The 22,612-nt window shown below is 36.1% G+C and overlaps 12 non-coding genes across 12 annotated transcripts; all 12 read right to left on the bottom strand.

Moving 5' to 3' along the window:
- Window positions 1-950: 950 nt before the first annotated feature.
- Window positions 951-1,022, bottom strand: TRNAA-CGC (transfer RNA alanine (anticodon CGC)). The gene has a single exon. It is a non-coding gene; the product is annotated as a tRNA-Ala (tRNA).
- Window positions 1,023-3,207: 2,185 nt separating this feature from the next.
- Window positions 3,208-3,279, bottom strand: TRNAA-CGC (transfer RNA alanine (anticodon CGC)). The gene has a single exon. It is a non-coding gene; the product is annotated as a tRNA-Ala (tRNA).
- Window positions 3,280-6,579: 3,300 nt separating this feature from the next.
- TRNAA-CGC (transfer RNA alanine (anticodon CGC)) lies at window positions 6,580-6,651 on the bottom strand. The gene has a single exon. It is a non-coding gene; the product is annotated as a tRNA-Ala (tRNA).
- Window positions 6,652-8,835: 2,184 nt separating this feature from the next.
- Window positions 8,836-8,907, bottom strand: TRNAA-CGC (transfer RNA alanine (anticodon CGC)). The gene has a single exon. It is a non-coding gene; the product is annotated as a tRNA-Ala (tRNA).
- A 2,264-nt stretch (window positions 8,908-11,171) lies between these two features.
- Window positions 11,172-11,243, bottom strand: TRNAA-UGC (transfer RNA alanine (anticodon UGC)). Its single transcript has one exon. It is a non-coding gene; the product is annotated as a tRNA-Ala (tRNA).
- Window positions 11,244-12,308: 1,065 nt separating this feature from the next.
- Window positions 12,309-12,380, bottom strand: TRNAA-CGC (transfer RNA alanine (anticodon CGC)). The gene has a single exon. It is a non-coding gene; the product is annotated as a tRNA-Ala (tRNA).
- A 3,310-nt stretch (window positions 12,381-15,690) lies between these two features.
- Window positions 15,691-15,762, bottom strand: TRNAA-UGC (transfer RNA alanine (anticodon UGC)). The gene has a single exon. It is a non-coding gene; the product is annotated as a tRNA-Ala (tRNA).
- Window positions 15,763-16,827: 1,065 nt separating this feature from the next.
- On the bottom strand, window positions 16,828-16,899 carry TRNAA-CGC (transfer RNA alanine (anticodon CGC)). Its single transcript has one exon. It is a non-coding gene; the product is annotated as a tRNA-Ala (tRNA).
- Window positions 16,900-19,083: 2,184 nt separating this feature from the next.
- Window positions 19,084-19,155, bottom strand: TRNAA-CGC (transfer RNA alanine (anticodon CGC)). Its single transcript has one exon. It is a non-coding gene; the product is annotated as a tRNA-Ala (tRNA).
- A 1,062-nt stretch (window positions 19,156-20,217) lies between these two features.
- On the bottom strand, window positions 20,218-20,289 carry TRNAA-UGC (transfer RNA alanine (anticodon UGC)). The gene has a single exon. It is a non-coding gene; the product is annotated as a tRNA-Ala (tRNA).
- A 1,064-nt stretch (window positions 20,290-21,353) lies between these two features.
- Window positions 21,354-21,425, bottom strand: TRNAA-UGC (transfer RNA alanine (anticodon UGC)). Its single transcript has one exon. It is a non-coding gene; the product is annotated as a tRNA-Ala (tRNA).
- Window positions 21,426-22,490: 1,065 nt separating this feature from the next.
- TRNAA-UGC (transfer RNA alanine (anticodon UGC)) lies at window positions 22,491-22,562 on the bottom strand. The gene has a single exon. It is a non-coding gene; the product is annotated as a tRNA-Ala (tRNA).
- Window positions 22,563-22,612: the final 50 nt, after the last annotated feature.

Here is a 22,612-nt window from a genome sequence, read left to right on the forward strand (position 1 = left end):
GGACTCCTAGCCTACGTATGGTAACTTAGTGTCAATTGTTATATCAGATGGCTTAAATGCCCTTCCATTTATGACTTTATTGGTCAAAATATGAAGTTCTTCACTAAGTATATCATCTTCTTATCCAAAAATTATCCTCTTTTACTCGGGGAATGAGGACCTATAATCGATTTACTGACACCTCATGGACACCAGGCACCAGATTTTCTGAGACAGCAGTGAACAGGATCTTAGCAGATGTTTAATTAAGTTTGCTCACTCAACTCTAAATTGTTCAAAATCAAAACCTGAATTGCATTTTCTTTTCGGCTAAACGTTCCAAGCTGTGGAAGGAGCTATGTTGGACTCTTTTCTAAAACATCAGCCTTGAAACAATTTTAATAAAGCTTCTGTAGCCAAAGAAATGAAATTCTCATGAGAAGTCACTAAAACTACGAATGTGAGGTCAAGGAAACTTCCCGAAACTCTAGAATTTAAGTAGGATACGCCATATACACTATTAAAACCCCACTTAGAGAAGTTGGCAACGCTATGCTATTTTCTTTGGGAATAAGGAAATCTAATGCAGACTCTGTCCTCAGAAGGAAACCAGACACAGGATTTTTAAGACAAGAGAGGATTTGGAGCTTAAAGATTTTTCTTTGGATTGATACACTAATGTTGACATTGTTGTGTGATAATTACTAAATTGTAAAATTTTGACTTATTTAACCCCTTAAGGACACATGACATGTGGGGCTTGTCATGATTACCTTTTATTCCAAAGGTTTGGTGCTTAAGGGGTTAAAGAAGCTGTGACTAAAGCCGAGTTTGTGAATATTTTTAAAACATCACTTTTCGCCTACATATTTTTCTCGATACAATTCATCTTCTGGAGAATAAATTCTTCATTGGAACTATGTAAACAAAGTCACTCATGCCGACTCTTCTAAATTAAAATTAACTGCACCTGGAGATGCCGTGGATTAAACCCGGGGCCTCATACATGCGAAGCATTCGCTCTACCACTGAGCTACATCCCCATTACATTGCTACAGTTGTACAGAACACGACACACAAATAGAACCTCGGCTAATTCGAAAAAATAACCTTGTCTATTTTTTTTTTAATAAAGTTCGTCTGAGGACTGTAGATTGCAAAATAGTTAAAAGCCTCAGATGTATATTAACAGAGGTAATAGTTGGACACATTTAACCACATCCAATGATTGTTTAGGACTCCTAGCCTACGTATGGTAACTTAGTGTCAATTGTTATATGAGATGGCTTAAATGCCCTTCCATTTATGACTTTATTGGTCAAAATATGAAGTTCTTCACTAAGTATATCATCTTCTTATCCAAAAATTATCCTCTTTTACTCGGGGAATGAGGACCTATAATCGATTTACTGACACCTCATGGACACCAGGCACCAGATTTTCTGAGACAGCAGTGAACAGGATCTTAGCAGATGTTTAATTAAGTTTGCTCACTCAACTCTAAATTGTTCAAAATCAAAACCTGAATTGCATTTTCTTTTCGGCTAAACGTTCCAAGCTGTGGAAGGAGCTATGTTGGACTCTTTTCTAAAACATCAGCCTTGAAACAATTTTAATAAAGCTTCTGTAGCCAAAGAAATGAAATTCTCATGAGAAGTCACTAAAACTACGAATGTGAGGTCAAGGAAACTTCCCGAAACTCTAGAATTTAAGTAGGATACGCCATATACACTATTAAAAACCCACTTAGAGAAGTTGGCAACGCTATGCTATTTTCTTTGGGAATAAGGAAATCTAATGCAGACTATGTCCTCAGAAGGAAACCAGACACAGGATTTTTAAGACAAGAGAGGATTTGGAGCTTAAAGATTTTTCTTTGGATTGATACACTAATGTTGACATTGTTGTGTGATAATTACTAAATTGTAAAATTTTGACTTATTTAAAGAAGCTGTGACTAAAGCCGAGTGTGTGAATATTTTGAAAACATCACTTTTTGCCTACATATTTTTCTCGATACAATTCATCTTCTGGTGAATAAATTCTTCATTGGAACTATGTAAACAAAGTCACTCATGCCGACTCTTCTAAATTAAAATTAACTGCACCTGGAGATGCCGGGGATTGAACCCGGGGCCTCATACATACCACTGAGCTACATCCCCATTACATTGCTACAGTTGTACAGAACACGACACACAAATAGAACCTCGGCTAATTCGAAAAAATAACCGTGTCTATTTTTTTTTTAATAAAGTTCATCTGAGGACTGTAGATTGCATAGTTAAAAGCCTCAGATGTATATTAACAGAGGTAATAGTTGGACACATTTAACCACATCCAATGATTGTTTAGGACTCCTAGCCTACGTATGGTAACTTAGTGTCAATTGTTATATGAGATGGCTTAAATGCCCTTCCATTTATGACTTTATTGGTCAAAATATGAAGTTCTTCACTAAGTATATCATCTTCTTATCCAAAAATTATCCTCTTTTACTCGGGGAATGAGGACCTATAATCGATTTACTGACACCTCATGGACACCAGGCACCAGATTTTCTGAGACAGCAGTGAACAGGATCTTAGCAGATGTTTAATTAAGTTTGCTCACTCAACTCTAAATTGTTTAAAATCAAAACCGGAATTGCATTTTCTTTTCGGCTAAACGTTCCAAGCTGTGGAATTAGCTATGTTGGACTCTTTTCTAAAACATCAGCCTTGAAACAATTTTAATAAAGCTTCTGTAGCCAAAGAAATGAAATTCTCATGAGAAGTCACTAAAACTACGAATGTGAGGTCAAGGAAACTTCCCGAAACTCTAGAATTTAAGTAGGATACGCCATATACACTATTAAAACCCCACTTAGAGAAGTTGGCAACGCTATGCTATTTTCTTTGGGAATAAGGAAATCTAATGCAGACTCTGTCCTCAGAAGGAAACCAGACACAGGATTTTTAAGACAAGAGAGGATTTGGAGCTTAAAGATTTTTCTTTGGATTGATACACTAATGTTGACATTGTTGTGTGATAATTACTAAATTGTAAAATTTTGACTTATTTAAAGAAGCTGTGACTAAAGCCGAGTTTGTGAATATTTTGAAAACATCACTTTTTGCCTACATATTTTTCTCGATACAATTCATCTTCTGGTGAATAAATTCTTCATTGGAACTATGTAAACAAAGTCACTCATGCCGACTCTTCTAAATTAAAATTAACTGCACCTGGAGATGCCGGGGATTGAACCCGGGGCCTCATACATGCGAAGCATGCGCTCTACCACTGAGCTACATCCCCATTACATTGCTACAGTTGTACAGAACACGACACACAAATAGAACCTCGGCTAATTCGAAAAAATAACCTTGTCTATTTTTTTTTTATAAAGTTCGTCTGAGGACTGTAGATTGCATAGTTAAAAGCCTCAGATGTATATTAACAGAGGTAATAGTTGGACACATTTAACCACATCCAATGATTGTTTAGGACTCCTAGCCTACGTATGGTAACTTAGTGTCAATTGTTATATGAGATGGCTTAAATGCCCTTCCATTTATGACTTTATTGGTCAAAATATGAAGTTCTTCACTAAGTATATCATCTTCTTATCCAAAAATTATCCTCTTTTACTCGGGGAATGAGGACCTATAATCGATTTACTGACACCTCATGGACACCAGGCACCAGATTTTCTGAGACAGCAGTGAACAGGATCTTAGCAGATGTTTAATTAAGTTTGCTCACTCAACTCTAAATTGTTGAAAATCAAAACCGGAATTGCATTTTCTTTTCGGCTAAACGTTCCAAGCTGTGGAAGGAGCTATGTTGGACTCTTTTCTAAAACATCAGCCTTGAAACAATTTTAATAAAGCTTCTGTAGCCAAAGAAATGAAATTCTCATGAGAAGTCACTAAAACTACGAATGTGAGGTCAAGGAAACTTCCCGAAACTCTAGAATTTAAGTAGGATACGCCATATACACTGTTAAAAACCCACTTAGAGAAGTTGGCAACGCTATGCTATTTTCTTTGGGAATAAGGAAATCTAATGCAGACTATGTCCTCAGAAGGAAACCAGACACAGGATTTTTAAGACAAGAGAGGATTTGGAGCTTAAAGATTTTTCTTTGGATTGATACACTAATGTTGACATTGTTGTGTGATAATTACTAAATTGTAAAATTTTGACTTATTTAAAGAAGCTGTGACTAAAGCCGAGTTTGTGAATATTTTGAAAACATCACTTTTTGCCTACATATTTTTCTCGATACAATTCATCTTCTGGTGAATAAATTCTTCATTGGAACTATGTAAACAAAGTCACTCATGCCGACTCTTCTAAATTAAAATTAACTGCACCTGGAGATGCCGGGGATTGAACCCGGGGCCTCATACATACCACTGAGCTACATCCCCATTACATTGCTACAGTTGTACAGAACACGACACACAAATAGAACCTCGGCTAATTCGAAAAATAACCTTGTCTATTTTTTTTTTTAATAAAGTTCGTCTGAGGACTGTAGATTGCATAGTTAAAAGCCTCAGATGTATATTAACAGAGGTAATAGTTGGACACATTTAACCACATCCAATGATTGTTTAGGACTCCTAGCCTACGTATGGTAACTTAGTGTCAATTGTTATATGAGATGGCTTAAATGCCCTTCCATTTATGACTTTATTGGTCAAAATATGAAGTTCTTCACTAAGTATATCATCTTCTTATCCAAAAATTATCCTCTTTTACTCGGGGAATGAGGACCTATAATCGATTTACTGACACCTCATGGACACCAGGCACCAGATTTTCTGAGACAGCAGTGAACAGGATCTTAGCAGATGTTTAATTAAGTTTGCTCACTCAACTCTAAATTGTTGAAAATCAAAACCAGAATTGCATTTTCTTTTCGGCTAAACGTTCCAAGCTGTGGAAGGAGCTATGTTGGACTCTTTTCTAAAACATCAGCCTTGAAACAATTTTAATAAAGCTTCTGTAGCCAAAGAAATGAAATTCTCATGAGAAGTCACTAAAACTACGAATGTGAGGTCAAGGAAACTTCCCGAAACTCTAGAATTTAAGTAGGATACGCCATATACACTGTTAAAAACCCACTTAGAGAAGTTGGCAACGCTATGCTATTTTCTTTGGGAATAAGGAAATCTAATGCAGACTATGTCCTCAGAAGGAAACCAGACACAGGATTTTTAAGACAAGAGAGGATTTGGAGCTTAAAGATTTTTCTTTGGATTGATACACTAATGTTGACATTGTTGTGTGATAATTACTAAATTGTAAAATTTTGACTTATTTAAAGAAGCTGTGACTAAAGCCGAGTTTGTGAATATTTTGAAAACATCACTTTTTGCCTACATATTTTTCTCGATACAATTCATCTTCTGGTGAATAAATTCTTCATTGGAACTATGTAAACAAAGTCACTCATGCCGACTCTTCTAAATTAAAATTAACTGCACCTGGAGATGCCGGGGATTGAACCCGGGGCCTCATACATACCACTGAGCTACATCCCCATTACATTGCTACAGTTGTACAGAACACGACACACAAATAGAACCTCGGCTAATTCGAAAAATAACCTTGTCTATTTTTTTTTTTAATAAAGTTCGTCTGAGGACTGTAGATTGCATAGTTAAAAGCCTCAGATGTATATTAACAGAGGTAATAGTTGGACACATTTAACCACATCCAATGATTGTTTAGGACTCCTAGCCTACGTATGGTAACTTAGTGTCAATTGTTATATGAGATGGCTTAAATGCCCTTCCATTTATGACTTTATTGGTCAAAATATGAAGTTCTTCACTAAGTATATCATCTTCTTATCCAAAAATTATCCTCTTTTACTCGGGGAATGAGGACCTATAATCGATTTACTGACACCTCATGGACACCAGGCACCAGATTTTCTGAGACAGCAGTGAACAGGATCTTAGCAGATGTTTAATTAAGTTTGCTCACTCAACTCTAAATTGTTGAAAATCAAAACCGGAATTGCATTTTCTTTTCGGCTAAACGTTCCAAGCTGTGGAAGGAGCTATGTTGGACTCTTTTCTAAAACATCAGCCTTGAAACAATTTTAATAAAGCTTCTGTAGCCAAAGAAATGAAATTCTCATGAGAAGTCACTAAAACTACGAATGTGAGGTCAAGGAAACTTCCCGAAACTCTAGAATTTAAGTAGGATACGCCATATACACTATTAAAAACCCACTTAGAGAAGTTGGCAACGCTATGCTATTTTCTTTGGGAATAAGGAAATCTAATGCAGACTCTGTCCTCAGAAGGAAACCAGACACAGGATTTTTAAGACAAGAGAGGATTTGGAGCTTAAAGATTTTTCTTTGGATTGATACACTAATGTTGACATTGTTGTGTGATAATTACTAAATTGTAAAATTTTGACTTATTTAAAGAAGCTGTGACTAAAGCCGAGTTTGTGAATATTTTGAAAACATCACTTTTTGCCTACATATTTTTCTCGATACAATTCATCTTCTGGTGAATAAATTCTTCATTGGAACTATGTAAACAAAGTCACTCATGCCGACTCTTCTAAATTAAAATCAACTGTACCTGGAGATGCCGGGGATTGAACCCGGGGCCTCATACATGCGAAGCATGCGCTCTACCACTGAGCTACATCCCCATTACATTGTTGCAGCATTACAGAACACGACACACAAATAGAACCTCGGCTCATTCGAAAAAATAGCCTTGTCTATTTTTTTTTAATAAAGTTCGTCTGAGGACTGTAGATTGTAAAATAGTTAAAAGCCTCAGATGTATATTAACAGAGGTAATAGTTGGACACATTTAACCACATCCAATGATTGTTTAGGACTCCTAGCCTACGTATGGTAACTTAGTGTCAATTGTTATATCAGATGGCTTAAATGCCCTTCCATTTATGACTTTATTGGTCAAAATATGAAGTTCTTCACTAAGTATATCATCTTCTTATCCAAAAATTATCCTCTTTTACTCGGGGAATGAGGACCTATAATCGATTTACTGACACCTCATGGACACCAGGCACCAGATTTTCTGAGACAGCAGTGAACAGGATCTTAGCAGATGTTTAATTAAGTTTGCTCACTCAACTCTAAATTGTTCAAAATCAAAACCTGAATTGCATTTTCTTTTCGGTTAAACGTTCCAAGCTGTGGAAGGAGCTATGTTGGACTCTTTTCTAAAACATCAGCCTTGAAACAATTTTAATAAAGCTTCTGTAGCCAAAGAAATGAAATTCTCATGAGAAGTCACTAAAACTACGAATGTGAGGTCAAGGAAACTTCCCGAAACTCTAGAATTTAAGTAGGATACGCCATATACACTATTAAAAACCCACTTAGAGAAGTTGGCAACGCTATGCTATTTTCTTTGGGAATAAGGAAATCTAATGCAGACTATGTCCTCAGAAGGAAACCAGACACAGGATTTTTAAGACAAGAGAGGATTTGGAGCTTAAAGATTTTTCTTTGGATTGATACACTAATGTTGACATTGTTGTGTGATAATTACTAAATTGTAAAATTTTGACTTATTTAAAGAAGCTGTGACTAAAGCCGAGTGTGTGAATATTTTGAAAACATCACTTTTTGCCTACATATTTTTCTCGATACAATTCATCTTCTGGTGAATAAATTCTTCATTGGAACTATGTAAACAAAGTCACTCATGCCGACTCTTCTAAATTAAAATTAACTGCACCTGGAGATGCCGGGGATTGAACCCGGGGCCTCATACATACCACTGAGCTACATCCCCATTACATTGCTACAGTTGTACAGAACACGACACACAAATAGAACCTCGGCTAATTCGAAAAAATAACCTTGTCTATTTTTTTTTTAATAAAGTTCATCTGAGGACTGTAGATTGCATAGTTAAAAGCCTCAGATGTATATTAACAGAGGTAATAGTTGGACACATTTAACCACATCCAATGATTGTTTAGGACTCCTAGCCTACGTATGGTAACTTAGTGTCAATTGTTATATGAGATGGCTTAAATGCCCTTCCATTTATGACTTTATTGGTCAAAATATGAAGTTCTTCACTAAGTATATCATCTTCTTATCCAAAAATTATCCTCTTTTACTCGGGGAATGAGGACCTATAATCGATTTACTGACACCTCATGGACACCAGGCACCAGATTTTCTGAGACAGCAGTGAACAGGATCTTAGCAGATGTTTAATTAAGTTTGCTCACTCAACTCTAAATTGTTTAAAATCAAAACCGGAATTGCATTTTCTTTTCGGCTAAACGTTCCAAGCTGTGGAATTAGCTATGTTGGACTCTTTTCTAAAACATCAGCCTTGAAACAATTTTAATAAAGCTTCTGTAGCCAAAGAAATGAAATTCTCATGAGAAGTCACTAAAACTACGAATGTGAGGTCAAGGAAACTTCCCGAAACTCTAGAATTTAAGTAGGATACGCCATATACACTATTAAAACCCCACTTAGAGAAGTTGGCAACGCTATGCTATTTTCTTTGGGAATAAGGAAATCTAATGCAGACTCTGTCCTCAGAAGGAAACCAGACACAGGATTTTTAAGACAAGAGAGGATTTGGAGCTTAAAGATTTTTCTTTGGATTGATACACTAATGTTGACATTGTTGTGTGATAATTACTAAATTGTAAAATTTTGACTTATTTAAAGAAGCTGTGACTAAAGCCGAGTTTGTGAATATTTTGAAAACATCACTTTTTGCCTACATATTTTTCTCGATACAATTCATCTTCTGGTGAATAAATTCTTCATTGGAACTATGTAAACAAAGTCACTCATGCCGACTCTTCTAAATTAAAATTAACTGCACCTGGAGATGCCGGGGATTGAACCCGGGGCCTCATACATGCGAAGCATGCGCTCTACCACTGAGCTACATCCCCATTACATTGCTACAGTTGTACAGAACACGACACACAAATAGAACCTCGGCTAATTCGAAAAAATAACCTTGTCTATTTTTTTTTTATAAAGTTCGTCTGAGGACTGTAGATTGCATAGTTAAAAGCCTCAGATGTATATTAACAGAGGTAATAGTTGGACACATTTAACCACATCCAATGATTGTTTAGGACTCCTAGCCTACGTATGGTAACTTAGTGTCAATTGTTATATGAGATGGCTTAAATGCCCTTCCATTTATGACTTTATTGGTCAAAATATGAAGTTCTTCACTAAGTATATCATCTTCTTATCCAAAAATTATCCTCTTTTACTCGGGGAATGAGGACCTATAATCGATTTACTGACACCTCATGGACACCAGGCACCAGATTTTCTGAGACAGCAGTGAACAGGATCTTAGCAGATGTTTAATTAAGTTTGCTCACTCAACTCTAAATTGTTGAAAATCAAAACCGGAATTGCATTTTCTTTTCGGCTAAACGTTCCAAGCTGTGGAAGGAGCTATGTCGGACTCTTTTCTAAAACATCAGCCTTGAAACAATTTTAATAAAGCTTCTGTAGCCAAAGAAATGAAATTCTCATGAGAAGTCACTAAAACTACGAATGTGAGGTCAAGGAAACTTCCCGAAACTCTAGAATTTAAGTAGGATACGCCATATACACTATTAAAACCCCACTTAGAGAAGTTGGCAACGCTATGCTATTTTCTTTGGGAATAAGGAAATCTAATGCAGACTCTGTCCTCAGAAGGAAACCAGACACAGGATTTTTAAGACAAGAGAGGATTTGGAGCTTAAAGATTTTTCTTTGGATTGATACACTAATGTTGACATTGTTGTGTGATAATTACTAAATTGTAAAATTTTGACTTATTTAACCCCTTAAGGACACATGACATGTGGGGCATGTCATGATTACCTTTTATTCCAAAGGTTTGGTGCTTAAGGGGTTAAAAAAGCTGTGACTAAAGCCGAGTTTGTGAATATTTTGAAAACATCACTTTTTGCCTACATATTTTTCTCGATACAATTCATCTTCTGGTGAATAAATTCTTCATTGGAACTATGTAAACAAAGTCACTCATGCCGACACTTCTAAATTAAAATTAATTGCACCGGGGATTGAACCCGGGGCCTCATACATGCAAAGCATGCACTCTACCACTGAGCTACATCCCCATTACATTGCTGTAGCATTACAGAACACGACACACAAATAGAACCTCGGCTCATTCGAAAAAATAGCCTTGTCTATTTTTTTTTAATAAAGTTCGTCTGAGGACTGTAGATTGCAAAATAGTTAAAAGCCTCAGATGTATATTAACAGAGGTAATAGTTGGACACATTTAACCACATCCAATGATTGTTTAGGACTCCTAGCCTACGTATGGTAACTTAGTGTCAATTGTTATATCAGATGGCTTAAATGCCCTTCCATTTATGACTTTATTGGTCAAAATATGAAGTTCTTCACTAAGTATATCATCTTCTTATCCAAAAATTATCCTCTTTTACTCGGGGAATGAGGACCTATAATCGATTTACTGACACCTCATGGACACCAGGCACCAGATTTTCTGAGACAGCAGTGAACAGGATCTTAGCAGATGTTTAATTAAGTTTGCTCACTCAACTCTAAATTGTTCAAAATCAAAACCTGAATTGCATTTTCTTTTCGGCTAAACGTTCCAAGCTGTGGAAGTTCCATGTTGGACTCTTTTCTAAAACATCAGCCTTGAAACAATTTTAATAAAGCTTCTGTAGCCAAAGAAATGAAATTCTCATGAGAAGTCACTAAAACTACGAATGTGAGGTCAAGGAAACTTCCCGAAACTCTAGAATTTAAGTAGGATACGCCATATACACTATTAAAAACCCACTTAGAGAAGTTGGCAACGCTATGCTATTTTCTTTGGGAATAAGGAAATCTAATGCAGACTATGTCCTCAGAAGTAAACCAGACACAGGATTTTTAAGACAAGAGAGGATTTGGAGCTTAAAGATTTTTCTTTGGATTGATACACTAATGTTGACATTGTTGTGTGATAATTACTAAATTGTAAAATTTTGACTTATTTAAAGAAGCTGTGACTAAAGCCGAGTTTGTGAATATTTTGAAAACATCACTTTTTGCCTACATATTTTTCTCGATACAATTCATCTTCTGGTGAATAAATTCTTCATTGGAACTATGTAAACAAAGTCACTCATGCCGACTCTTCTAAATTAAAATTAATTGCACCTGGAGATGCCGGGGATTGAACCCAGGGCCTCATACATGCAAAGCATGCGCTCTACCACTGAGCTACATCCCCATTACACTGTTGCAGCATTACAGAACACGACACACAAATGGAACCTCGGCTCATTCGAAAAAATAGCCTTGTCTATTTTTTTTTAATAAAGTTCGTCTGAGGACTGTAGATTGCAAAATAGTTAAAAGCCTCAGATGTATATTAACAGAGGTAATAGTTGGACACATTTAACCACATCCAATGATTGTTTAGGACTCCTAGCCTACGTATGGTAACTTAGTGTCAATTGTTATATGAGATGGCTTAAATGCCCTTCCATTTATGACTTTATTGGTCAAAATATGAAGTTCTTCACTAAGTATATCATCTTCTTATCCAAAAATTATCCTCTTTTACTCGGGGAATGAGGACCTATAATCGATTTACTGACACCTCATGGACACCAGGCACCAGATTTTCTGAGACAGCAGTGAACAGGATCTTAGCAGATGTTTAATTAAGTTTGCTCACTCAACTCTAAATTGTTGAAAATCAAAACCGGAATTGCATTTTCTTTTCGGCTAAACGTTCCAAGCTGTGGAAGGAGCTATGTTGGACTCTTTTCTAAAACATCAGCCTTGAAACAATTTTAATAAAGCTTCTGTAGCCAAAGAAATGAAATTCTCATGAGAAGTCACTAAAACTACGAATGTGAGGTCAAGGAAACTTCCCGAAACTCTAGAATTTAAGTAGGATACGCCATATACACTATTAAAACCCCACTTAGAGAAGTTGGCAACGCTATGCTATTTTCTTTGGGAATAAGGAAATCTAATGCAGACTCTGTCCTCAGAAGGAAACCAGACACAGGATTTTTAAGACAAGAGAGGATTTGGAGCTTAAAGATTTTTCTTTGGATTGATACACTAATGTTGACATTGTTGTGTGATAATTACTAAATTGTAAAATTTTGACTTATTTAAAGAAGCTGTGACTAAAGCCGAGTTTGTGAATATTTTGAAAACATCACTTTTTGCCTACATATTTTTCTCGATACAATTCATCTTCTGGTGAATAAATTCTTCATTGGAACTATGTAAACAAAGTCACTCATGCCGACTCTTCTAAATTAAAATCAACTGTACCTGGAGATGCCGGGGATTGAACCCGGGGCCTCATACATGCGAAGCATGCGCTCTACCACTGAGCTACATCCCCATTACATTGTTGCAGCATTACAGAACACGACACACAAATAGAACCTCGGCTCATTCGAAAAAATAGCCTTGTCTATTTTTTTTTAATAAAGTTCGTCTGAGGACTGTAGATTGTAAAATAGTTAAAAGCCTCAGATGTATATTAACAGAGGTAATAGTTGGACACATTTAACCACATCCAATGATTGTTTAGGACTCCTAGCCTACGTATGGTAACTTAGTGTCAATTGTTATATCAGATGGCTTAAATGCCCTTCCATTTATGACTTTATTGGTCAAAATATGAAGTTCTTCACTAAGTATATCATCTTCTTATCCAAAAATTATCCTCTTTTACTCGGGGAATGAGGACCTATAATCGATTTACTGACACCTCATGGACACCAGGCACCAGATTTTCTGAGACAGCAGTGAACAGGATCTTAGCAGATGTTTAATTAAGTTTGCTCACTCAACTCTAAATTGTTCAAAATCAAAACCTGAATTGCATTTTCTTTTCGGCTAAACGTTCCAAGCTGTGGAAGGAGCTATGTTGGACTCTTTTCTAAAACATCAGCCTTGAAACAATTTTAATAAAGCTTCTGTAGCCAAAGAAATGAAATTCTCATGAGAAGTCACTAAAACTACGAATGTGAGGTCAAGGAAACTTCCCGAAACTCTAGAATTTAAGTAGGATACGCCATATACACTATTAAAAACCCACTTAGAGAAGTTGGCAACGCTATGCTATTTTCTTTGGGAATAAGGAAATCTAATGCAGACTCTGTCCTCAGAAGGAAACCAGACACAGGATTTTTAAGACAAGAGAGGATTTGGAGCTTAAAGATTTTTCTTTGGATTGATACACTAATGTTGACATTGTTGTGTGATAATTACTAAATTGTAAAATTTTGACTTATTTAAAGAAGCTGTGACTAAAGCCGAGTGTGTGAATATTTTGAAAACATCACTTTTTGCCTACATATTTTTCTCGATACAATTCATCTTCTGGTGAATAAATTCTTCATTGGAACTATGTAAACAAAGTCACTCATGCCGACTCTTCTAAATTAAAATTAACTGCACCTGGAGATGCCGGGGATTGAACCCGGGGCCTCATACATACCACTGAGCTACATCCCCATTACATTGCTACAGTTGTACAGAACACGACACACAAATAGAACCTCGGCTAATTCGAAAAAATAACCTTGTCTATTTTTTTTTTAATAAAGTTCATCTGAGGACTGTAGATTGCATAGTTAAAAGCCTCAGATGTATATTAACAGAGGTAATAGTTGGACACATTTAACCACATCCAATGATTGTTTAGGACTCCTAGCCTACGTATGGTAACTTAGTGTCAATTGTTATATGAGATGGCTTAAATGCCCTTCCATTTATGACTTTATTGGTCAAAATATGAAGTTCTTCACTAAGTATATCATCTTCTTATCCAAAAATTATCCTCTTTTACTCGGGGAATGAGGACCTATAATCGATTTACTGACACCTCATGGACACCAGGCACCAGATTTTCTGAGACAGCAGTGAACAGGATCTTAGCAGATGTTTAATTAAGTTTGCTCACTCAACTCTAAATTGTTTAAAATCAAAACCGGAATTGCATTTTCTTTTCGGCTAAACGTTCCAAGCTGTGGAATTAGCTATGTTGGACTCTTTTCTAAAACATCAGCCTTGAAACAATTTTAATAAAGCTTCTGTAGCCAAAGAAATGAAATTCTCATGAGAAGTCACTAAAACTACGAATGTGAGGTCAAGGAAACTTCCCGAAACTCTAGAATTTAAGTAGGATACGCCATATACACTATTAAAACCCCACTTAGAGAAGTTGGCAACGCTATGCTATTTTCTTTGGGAATAAGGAAATCTAATGCAGACTCTGTCCTCAGAAGGAAACCAGACACAGGATTTTTAAGACAAGAGAGGATTTGGAGCTTAAAGATTTTTCTTTGGATTGATACACTAATGTTGACATTGTTGTGTGATAATTACTAAATTGTAAAATTTTGACTTATTTAAAGAAGCTGTGACTAAAGCCGAGTTTGTGAATATTTTGAAAACATCACTTTTTGCCTACATATTTTTCTCGATACAATTCATCTTCTGGTGAATAAATTCTTCATTGGAACTATGTAAACAAAGTCACTCATGCCGACACTTCTAAATTAAAATTAATTGCACCGGGGATTGAACCCGGGGCCTCATACATGCAAAGCATGCACTCTACCACTGAGCTACATCCCCATTACATTGCTGTAGCATTACAGAACACGACACACAAATAGAACCTCGGCTCATTCGAAAAAATAGCCTTGTCTATTTTTTTTTAATAAAGTTCGTCTGAGGACTGTAGATTGCAAAATAGTTAAAAGCCTCAGATGTATATTAACAGAGGTAATAGTTGGACACATTTAACCACATCCAATGATTGTTTAGGACTCCTAGCCTACGTATGGTAACTTAGTGTCAATTGTTATATCAGATGGCTTAAATGCCCTTCCATTTATGACTTTATTGGTCAAAATATGAAGTTCTTCACTAAGTATATCATCTTCTTATCCAAAAATTATCCTCTTTTACTCGGGGAATGAGGACCTATAATCGATTTACTGACACCTCATGGACACCAGGCACCAGATTTTCTGAGACAGCAGTGAACAGGATCTTAGCAGATGTTTAATTAAGTTTGCTCACTCAACTCTAAATTGTTCAAAATCAAAACCTGAATTGCATTTTCTTTTCGGCTAAACGTTCCAAGCTGTGGAAGTTCCATGTTGGACTCTTTTCTAAAACATCAGCCTTGAAACAATTTTAATAAAGCTTCTGTAGCCAAAGAAATGAAATTCTCATGAGAAGTCACTAAAACTACGAATGTGAGGTCAAGGAAACTTCCCGAAACTCTAGAATTTAAGTAGGATACGCCATATACACTATTAAAAACCCACTTAGAGAAGTTGGCAACGCTATGCTATTTTCTTTGGGAATAAGGAAATCTAATGCAGACTATGTCCTCAGAAGTAAACCAGACACAGGATTTTTAAGACAAGAGAGGATTTGGAGCTTAAAGATTTTTCTTTGGATTGATACACTAATGTTGACATTGTTGTGTGATAATTACTAAATTGTAAAATTTTGACTTATTTAAAGAAGCTGTGACTAAAGCCGAGTTTGTGAATATTTTGAAAACATCACTTTTTGCCTACATATTTTTCTCGATACAATTCATCTTCTGGTGAATAAATTCTTCATTGGAACTATGTAAACAAAGTCACTCATGCCGACTCTTCTAAATTAAAATTAATTGCACCTGGAGATGCCGGGGATTGAACCCAGGGCCTCATACATGCAAAGCATGCGCTCTACCACTGAGCTACATCCCCATTACACTGTTGCAGCATTACAGAACACGACACACAAATGGAACCTCGGCTCATTCGAAAAAATAGCCTTGTCTATTTTTTTTTAATAAAGTTCGTCTGAGGACTGTAGATTGCAAAATAGTTAAAAGCCTCAGATGTATATTAACAGAGGTAATAGTTGGACACATTTAACCACATCCAATGATTGTTTAGGACTCCTAGCCTACGTATGGTAACTTAGTGTCAATTGTTATATGAGATGGCTTAAATGCCCTTCCATTTATGACTTTATTGGTCAAAATATGAAGTTCTTCACTAAGTATATCATCTTCTTATCCAAAAATTATCCTCTTTTACTCGGGGAATGAGGACCTATAATCGATTTACTGACACCTCATGGACACCAGGCACCAGATTTTCTGAGACAGCAGTGAACAGGATCTTAGCAGATGTTTAATTAAGTTTGCTCACTCAACTCTAAATTGTTGAAAATCAAAACCGGAATTGCATTTTCTTTTCGGCTAAACATTCCAAGCTGTGGAAGGAGCTATGTTGGACTCTTTTCTAAAACATCAGCCTTGAAACAATTTTAATAAAGCTTCTGTAGCCAAAGAAATGAAATTCTCATGAGAAGTCACTAAAACTACGAATGTGAGGTCAAGGAAACTTCCCGAAACTCTAGAATTTAAGTAGGATACGCCATATACACTATTAAAACCCCACTTAGAGAAGTTGGCAACGCTATGCTATTTTCTTTGGGAATAAGGAAATCTAATGCAGACTCTGTCCTCAGAAGGAAACCAGACACAGGATTTTTAAGACAAGAGAGGATTTGGAGCTTAAAGATTTTTCTTTGGATTGATACACTAATGTTGACATTGTTGTGTGATAATTACTAAATTGTAAAATTTTGACTTATTTAAAGAAGCTGTGACTAAAGCCGAGTTTGTGAATATTTTGAAAACATCACTTTTTGCCTACATATTTTTCTCGATACAATTCATCTTCTGGTGAATAAATTCTTCATTGGAACTATGTAAACAAAGTCACTCATGCCGACTCTTCTAAATTAAAATCAACTGTACCTGGAGATGCCGGGGATTGAACCCGGGGCCTCATACATGCGAAGCATGCGCTCTACCACTGAGCTACATCCCCATTACATTGTTGCAGCATTACAGAACACGACACACAAATAGAACCTCGGCTCATTCGAAAAAATAGCCTTGTCTATTTTTTTTTAATAAAGTTCGTCTGAGGACTGTAGATTGTAAAATAGTTAAAAGCCTCAGATGTATATTAACAGAGGTAATAGTTGGACACATTTAACCACATCCAATGATTGTTTAGGACTCCTAGCCTACGTATGGTAACTTAGTGTCAATTGTTATATCAGATGGCTTAAATGCCCTTCCATTTATGACTTTATTGGTCAAAATATGAAGTTCTTCACTAAGTATATCATCTTCTTATCCAAAAATTATCCTCTTTTACTCGGGGAATGAGGACCTATAATCGATTTACTGACACCTCATGGACACCAGGCACCAGATTTTCTGAGACAGCAGTGAACAGGATCTTAGCAGATGTTTAATTAAGTTTGCTCACTCAACTCTAAATTGTTCAAAATCAAAACCTGAATTGCATTTTCTTTTCGGCTAAACGTTCCAAGCTGTGGAAGGAGCTATGTTGGACTCTTTTCTAAAACATCAGCCTTGAAACAATTTTAATAAAGCTTCTGTAGCCAAAGAAATGAAATTCTCATGAGAAGTCACTAAAACTACGAATGTGAGGTCAAGGAAACTTCCCGAAACTCTAGAATTTAAGTAGGATACGCCATATACACTATTAAAAACCCACTTAGAGAAGTTGGCAACGCTATGCTATTTTCTTTGGGAATAAGGAAATCTAATGCAGACTCTGTCCTCAGAAGGAAACCAGACACAGGATTTTTAAGACAAGAGAGGATTTGGAGCTTAAAGATTTTTCTTTGGATTGATACACTAATGTTGACATTGTTGTGTGATAATTACTAAATTGTAAAATTTTGACTTATTTAAAGAAGCTGTGACTAAAGCCGAGTGTGTGAATATTTTGAAAACATCACTTTTTGCCTACATATTTTTCTCGATACAATTCATCTTCTGGTGAATAAATTCTTCATTGGAACTATGTAAACAAAGTCACTCATGCCGACTCTTCTAAATTAAAATTAACTGCACCTGGAGATGCCGGGGATTGAACCCGGGGCCTCATACATACCACTGAGCTACATCCCCATTACATTGCTACAGTTGTACAGAACACGACACACAAATAGAACCTCGGCTAATTCGAAAAAATAACCTTGTCTATTTTTTTTTTAATAAAGTTCATCTGAGGACTGTAGATTGCATAGTTAAAAGCCTCAGATGTATATTAACAGAGGTAATAGTTGGACACATTTAACCACATCCAATGATTGTTTAGGACTCCTAGCCTACGTATGGTAACTTAGTGTCAATTGTTATATGAGATGGCTTAAATGCCCTTCCATTTATGACTTTATTGGTCAAAATATGAAGTTCTTCACTAAGTATATCATCTTCTTATCCAAAAATTATCCTCTTTTACTCGGGGAATGAGGACCTATAATCGATTTACTGACACCTCATGGACACCAGGCACCAGATTTTCTGAGACAGCAGTGAACAGGATCTTAGCAGATGTTTAATTAAGTTTGCTCACTCAACTCTAAATTGTTTAAAATCAAAACCGGAATTGCATTTTCTTTTCGGCTAAACGTTCCAAGCTGTGGAATTAGCTATGTTGGACTCTTTTCTAAAACATCAGCCTTGAAACAATTTTAATAAAGCTTCTGTAGCCAAAGAAATGAAATTCTCATGAGAAGTCACTAAAACTACGAATGTGAGGTCAAGGAAACTTCCCGAAACTCTAGAATTTAAGTAGGATACGCCATATACACTATTAAAACCCCACTTAGAGAAGTTGGCAACGCTATGCTATTTTCTTTGGGAATAAGGAAATCTAATGCAGACTCTGTCCTCAGAAGGAAACCAGACACAGGATTTTTAAGACAAGAGAGGATTTGGAGCTTAAAGATTTTTCTTTGGATTGATACACTAATGTTGACATTGTTGTGTGATAATTACTAAATTGTAAAATTTTGACTTATTTAAAGAAGCTGTGACTAAAGCCGAGTTTGTGAATATTTTGAAAACATCACTTTTTGCCTACATATTTTTCTCGATACAATTCATCTTCTGGTGAATAAATTCTTCATTGGAACTATGTAAACAAAGTCACTCATGCCGACTCTTCTAAATTAAAATTAACTGCACCTGGAGATGCCGGGGATTGAACCCGGGGCCTCATACATGCGAAGCATGCGCTCTACCACTGAGCTACATCCCCATTACATTGCTACAGTTGTACAGAACACGACACACAAATAGAACCTCGGCTAATTCGAAAAAATAACCTTGTCTATTTTTTTTTTATAAAGTTCGTCTGAGGACTGTAGATTGCATAGTTAAAAGCCTCAGATGTATATTAACAGAGGTAATAGTTGGACACATTTAACCACATCCAATGATTGTTTAGGACTCCTAGCCTACGTATGGTAACTTAGTGTCAATTGTTATATGAGATGGCTTAAATGCCCTTCCATTTATGACTTTATTGGTCAAAATATGAAGTTCTTCACTAAGTATATCATCTTCTTATCCAAAAATTATCCTCTTTTACTCGGGGAATGAGGACCTATAATCGATTTACTGACACCTCATGGACACCAGGCACCAGATTTTCTGAGACAGCAGTGAACAGGATCTTAGCAGATGTTTAATTAAGTTTGCTCACTCAACTCTAAATTGTTGAAAATCAAAACCGGAATTGCATTTTCTTTTCGGCTAAACGTTCCAAGCTGTGGAAGGAGCTATGTCGGACTCTTTTCTAAAACATCAGCCTTGAAACAATTTTAATAAAGCTTCTGTAGCCAAAGAAATGAAATTCTCATGAGAAGTCACTAAAACTACGAATGTGAGGTCAAGGAAACTTCCCGAAACTCTAGAATTTAAGTAGGATACGCCATATACACTATTAAAACCCCACTTAGAGAAGTTGGCAACGCTATGCTATTTTCTTTGGGAATAAGGAAATCTAATGCAGACTCTGTCCTCAGAAGGAAACCAGACACAGGATTTTTAAGACAAGAGAGGATTTGGAGCTTAAAGATTTTTCTTTGGATTGATACACTAATGTTGACATTGTTGTGTGATAATTACTAAATTGTAAAATTTTGACTTATTTAAAGAAGCTGTGACTAAAGCCGAGTTTGTGAATATTTTGAAAACATCACTTTTAGCCTACATATTTTTCTCGATACAATTCATCTTCTGGTGAATAAATTCTTCATTGGAACTATGTAAACAAAGTCACTCATGCCGACTCTTCTAAATTAAAATTAATTGCACCTGGAGATGCCAGGGATTGAACCCGGGGCCTCATACATGCAAAGCATGCGCTCTACCACTGAGCTACATCCCCATTACACTGTTGCAGCATTACAGAACACGACACACAAATAGAACCTCGGCTCATTCGAAAAAATAGCCTTGTCTATTTTTTTTTAATAAAGTTCGTCTGAGGACTGTAGATTGCAAAATAGTTAAAAGCCTCAGATGTATATTAACAGAGGTAATAGTTGGACACATTTAACCACATCCAATGATTGTTTAGGACTCCTAGCCTACGTATGGTAACTTAGTGTCAATTGTTATATCAGATGGCTTAAATGCCCTTCCATTTATGACTTTATTGGTCAAAATATGAAGTTCTTCACTAAGTATATCATCTTCTTATCCAAAAATTATCCTCTTTTACTCGGGGAATGAGGACCTATAATCGATTTACTGACACCTCATGGACACCAGGCACCAGATTTTCTGAGACAGCAGTGAACAGGATCTTAGCAGATGTTTAATTAAGTTTGCTCACTCAACTCTAAATTGTTCAAAATCAAAACCTGAATTGCATTTTCTTTTTGGCTAAACGTTCCAAGCTGTGGAAGGTCCATGTTGGACTCTTTTCTAAAACATCAGCCTTGAAACAATTTTAATAAAGCTTCTGTAGCCAAAGAAATGAAATTCTCATGAGAAGTCACTAAAACTACGAATGTGAGGTCAAGGAAACTTCCCGAAACTCTAGAATTTAAGTAGGATACGCCATATACACTATTAAAAACCCACTTAGAGAAGTTGGCAACGCTATGCTATTTTCTTTGGGAATAAGGAAATCTAATGCAGACTCTGTCCTCAGAAGGAAACCAGACACAGGATTTTTAAGACAAGAGAGGATTTGGAGCTTAAAGATTTTTCTTTGGATTGATACACTAATGTTGACATTGTTGTGTGATAATTACTAAATTGTAAAATTTTGACTTATTTAAAGAAGCTGTGACTAAAGCCGAGTTTGTGAATATTTTGAAAACATCACTTTTTGCCTACATATTTTTCTCGATACAATTCATCTTCTGGTGAATAAATTCTTAATTGGAACAATGTAAACATAGTCACTCATGCCGACTCTTCTAAATTAAAATTAATTGCACCTGGAGATGCCGGGGATTGAACCCGGGGCCTCATACATGCAAAGCATGCGCTCTACCACTGAGCTACATCCCCATTACATTGCTGCAGCATTACAGAACACGACACACAAATAGAACCTCGGCTCATTCGACAAAAATAGCCTTGTCTATTTTTTTTTAATAAAGTTCGTCTGAGGACTGTAGATTGCAAAATAGTTAAAAGCCTCAGATGTATATTAACAGAGGTAATAGTTGGACACATTTAACCACATCCAATGATTGTTTAGGACTCCTAGCCTACGTATGGTAACTTAGTGTCAATTGTTATATCAGATGGCTTAAATGCCCTTCCATTAATGACTTTATTGGTCAAAATATGAAGTTCTTCACTAAGTATATCATCTTCTTATCCAAAAATTATCCTCTTTTACTCGGGGAATGAGGACCTATAATCGATTTACTGACACCTCATGGACACCAGGTACCAGATTTTCTGAGACAGCAGTGAACAGGATCTTAGCAGATGTTTAATTAAGTTTGCTCACTCAACTCTAAATTGTTCAAAATCAAAACCTGAATTGCATTTTCTTTTCGGCTAAACGTTCCAAGCTGTGGAAGGTCCATGTTGGACTCTTTTCTAAAACATAAGCCTTGAAACAATTTTAATAAAGCTTCTGTAGCCAAAGAAATGAAATTCTCATGAGAAGTCACTAAAACTACGAATGTGAAGTCAGGGAAACTTCCCGAAACTCTAGAATTTAAGTAGGATACGCCATATACACTAATAAAACCCCACTTAGAGAAGTTGGTAACGCTATGCTATTTTCTTTGGGAATAAGGAAATCTAATGCAGACTCTGTCCTCAGAAGGAAACCAGACACAGGATTTTTAAGACAAGAGAGGATTTGGAGCTTAAAGATTTTTCTTTGGATTGATACACTAATGTTGACATTGTTGTGTGATAATTACTAAATTGTAAAATTTTGACTTATTTAAAGAAGCTGTGACTAAAGCCGAGTTTGTGAATATTTTGAAAACATCACTTTTTGCCTACATATTTTTCTCGATACAATTCATCTTCTGGTGAATAAATTCTTCATTGGAACTATGTAAACAAAGTCACTCATGCCGACTCTTCTAAATTAAAATTAATTGCACCTGGAGATGCCGGGGATTGAACCCAGGGCCTCATACATGCAAAGCATGCGCTCTACCACTGAGCTACATCCCCATTACATTGCTGCAGCATTACAGAACACGACACACAAATAGAACCTCGGC

Source organism: Pelobates fuscus, chromosome 12 (assembly GCF_036172605.1).
Source record: "Pelobates fuscus isolate aPelFus1 chromosome 12, aPelFus1.pri, whole genome shotgun sequence".
NCBI lineage: Eukaryota > Metazoa > Chordata > Amphibia > Anura > Pelobatidae > Pelobates > Pelobates fuscus.